The 3,710-nt window shown below is 34.6% G+C and overlaps 1 non-coding gene across 1 annotated transcript; it reads right to left on the bottom strand.

Moving 5' to 3' along the window:
* Nucleotides 1-576: 576 nt before the first annotated feature.
* Nucleotides 577-683, bottom strand: LOC113834007. The gene has a single exon (XR_003482256.1). It is a non-coding gene; the product is annotated as a U6 spliceosomal RNA (small nuclear RNA).
* Nucleotides 684-3,710: the final 3,027 nt, after the last annotated feature.

Here is a 3,710-nt window from a genome sequence, read left to right as displayed (position 1 = left end):
CTGTGGAAATACTGCTCCCTCACACTCATGCATATAAATCCAGTACTAAGTGGTCTCAGTGGGTTAAAAAAGGTACATACGATTGGGAAGGGGAGAGGTAATATGTTGGGAGGCAGAAGGTGGTAGACTTTTTCAAAGCACATATTTATGTATAAAATTCTAAATTTTTTGGGGGGGCAGCATTTTAGTAGTATCAATGTACTTGTTTCACCATATTTGAAAGCTACAGAATGTGTATTGGATATTGGAGGTTGCTCTACCAACAGTTTCCTCTTTTTCCTTGTATGTTCACTTGTAATATTATAAACTGTAGTCTATGGTATTTTTTATTTTTCATAGTTAGTAAGAGGTAACAAATTGCAAGAAAAAATATTAATTTTACTCATCCACATTATCTAAGAGCCCATTTTTTTTTCTATAAGAACAAAATAATCTAGATCATTCTTTGGTTTCAACCTTTAAAAATACATAGTCCGTTTTTTTGAGCATTTGGTGTATTGAGGCTACATGAGAGTGTTCTTCTCTCCTCTCCTGCATGGCCCCTTTAGCAGCATTGTAATAGTCACTTGGTAGTTAAAAAATATGGAAAGCTTCATGAATTTGCATGGCATCCTTGCGCAGGGGCCATGCTAATCTTCTCTGTATCGTTCCAATTTTAGTATATGTGCTGCCGAAGTGAGCACAATAATAATTTAAAAAAAAATCTATGGAATAAAGACTGGATGGAAAATTGCCAAAAGGGTACTTAAGATTTTTTGTGTATGTTAGGATGCTGAATGTATTTTATTTCTGTACTATTGTCTGTTTTACAATTTGGGGGTAATAATTCCGTGTTAACTTTATGATGAAAACGATCAAACGTTTAAAAGGAAAAGCCATAGTAGAAGTGATTTCAGCTCAACTCTCTATATAGCTTCATTTAAAATACCATAAAATTAAAAATATTGTTATAAGTATCATCAGGTTAATTAAGGAACATGTAAGTAGTGTTCGTATTTAATTCAAATTGATTTCTTAGAACATAAAATTATTAGATTTTTATGGCAACATCAACATACATCATAAAATCTGTCAGAGGATAGTTGATGTCTGGAGAAAGCCTAAAGTGAGATAGAATTTCCCTAACTATCTGCTTTGTATTGTAGCTCATGTGAATACTTAATTCAACTGTCTTGCTTCTGGTAAAAGAAGGCAAAGTAAATGTGACTCATAACATAGTACTGAAAAATGTATGTCCTTCGGAAAAGGATTCTGAGCAGAAATACACTTTTTTCTTTCGGTACGGGGGATAGAACTCGGGGCCTCATGCATGATAGGCAAGCACTCTACCACTAAGGCATATCCCTAGAGTGAGAAATACATTTTTAAAGAGACATTTTAGTGCACAACTTATGTTTTACAGATTTTCATTTTGTAAAAGAATACATCTGTTATGAATACATTGGCTATTAGATGGGCATTAACATTAGATGTGAATTAGAATTTGTCAATGGTGCACCTGCAGTCATGTTGACTCTTACAATAATGAAAATGTTGGAAAGGCTTTCCCAAGACCCTAAGACCTTGAAGTGGAGGACATGTGGGGTGGAACAGAATTACATGTGTTAGGAAAGAGCAGGAAGGAGTGGCCACAATTTCAAGGGAAGTTCTAATAGCTTCCCTGCACTTCCCATGCGGAAGGTCACCCTGCTGGACTCAAGGATCCCTCGAGAGTGGTACAGCTGCTTTGAACAAGATGGTTATGGCTGTCATGCTCACTGAACAGTGTTCGGCAACACTGTCTCTTGCACAAATTCTAAGGATGTTTAGTCTAACTTTTCTTGCATAAGATTAAAACTAACAGTGGAGAAATGTCAATAAATGGAAAAACCTGGTATGACTATGAGATCGAATTGATCTTTTAAAGTAAATGAATTTATAAGGCACACATATTTCTTCCAAAACTTCCTTCAAGCAAAACTTGAAACCAGCTGTTTATGCATGTATGACACCTATATAACATGCTCAGGAAGAAATATTAAAATCTTAAAGGTAAAATAATTCATTTTAGAAACAGGAGGGAGAGAATAATCACTGAAGGTATAATAGACCCAAAGGAAGTAAACCCAGAAGAGGAGAGATGTCAGTGTCATTTTGAAGAGATTAAAATAAAAATCATGTGTAATTATCTTGTCAGTTCTCATCCTCTGAAATATTAAAAGCTTGATAGGTTTATGACAATATTTATATCACTTACAATGTATTTTTTAATTTTGGCTCATATACTTTAGTAAAAGAAATGATTTTCTCCTCTCAGTAGTTAAAAACCAACTTTATGTGCCAGCTCTAATGTGCCCTCAAATATTTCACATTTAAGAGAAAAGAATGTAGAACTGTCTTATGTTTAATATAACTAACCTTTTAAGATTAATGTGTAAAACTTGCTGGTTTTCCCTTTTTTTTTTAACAATTCAATTCTTCAGGTTCATGAGAGTAAATTCTAGAGTATGTAAGAGCCTGAAGAAATCCATTTCAGCATCTTTATCCTCCAGACAAAAAATGAAAGATCCTGAAAGATTATGCTTCTATTTCTACAGTCTTCTCTTTAAAAAAATTAAATATAACTACATCATTCCCCCATTTCATTTCCTCCCTCCAAGCCTTCCCATGCCTCCTCCATCTAACCCTTCTATGTTCCTACTCCCTTTCAAATTCTTAGCCTCTTTTTCTTTGGCTATTGTTACACATAAGCACACATATATAAATGCATACATGTATAAATACAAGCTGCTGAGTCTGTTTACTGTTGCTTGTGTGTTTTCCAGGCTTGATTATTTGGTACTGGATTGTCTATGAATGGAACCCTGTGATATTTTCCCTTCCATGTTGGCACACCTGTTGAATGTCTATTGGTGTTGTCCTTGTTCAGTTCTTGTTTAGTAGGCCATACTGCTGAGGTATTGTGGGTGTGATTTTCCTGTCACTTGTAGGAGACAGACTCTCATAGCATTCTTCTTGAGCCTCTAGTTCTCACAATCTTTCTGCCCTCTTTTTTTTGTGATGTCCCTTATCCTTAGGTACAGGAGTTGTGTTGTATATTATCAGTTGAGGCTAAGCAATCCACAGTTAGTTGATCTTTGCATTTGGACCAGTTGTGGTTTTCTGTTATTTTCTTTGCTGTAAAGAGAAGCTTCTTTGACTAGGGGTGAGAACTACATTTATATGTGGGTATAAGGATGAGTTTTAATATTATTTGGATTAAAAACTTTATTATTATAAAAGAATCTTGCAAATAAGTAAAAATAGCACATACCAAAATTAAGCAGATCCATACTCTATACAAGTCAATGAACTTCTATGCAGCTAGAGTATGGATTTAGAACAGAAGCTATGGGGCTTCACATTAAATTTTATACTTTCAGTATAAAATATATTTTATGAACTTATCCACTGTCCAAATCAAAAATTCATGACAGAGTTAGAACCAGAAAAACAATTAGATTTACATATTCCTTCATAATGTGTGTCTATTGTTGCATTAGAATGCAGTTAGGAATTATGCTAGTATAGCAAAATGCTGGCAGTTGGTTTTGTTCTAAGATACATGATCTTCATAAATCAGGCACCTGGCTATGTTTCAAGTACAAGACATGATTTCCCTCTTTTTGAGTGGGCCTCAAGTCCAATCAGACAGTTGTTGTTTACTGCCAGGATATGAGTGTCACTATTTC

Source organism: Cricetulus griseus, chromosome 2 (assembly GCF_003668045.3).
Source record: "Cricetulus griseus strain 17A/GY chromosome 2, alternate assembly CriGri-PICRH-1.0, whole genome shotgun sequence".
NCBI classification, from domain to species: domain Eukaryota; kingdom Metazoa; phylum Chordata; class Mammalia; order Rodentia; family Cricetidae; genus Cricetulus; species Cricetulus griseus.
Note: the sequence above shows the minus strand (reverse complement) of the source record. Positions and strands in the feature narration are given on the sequence as shown.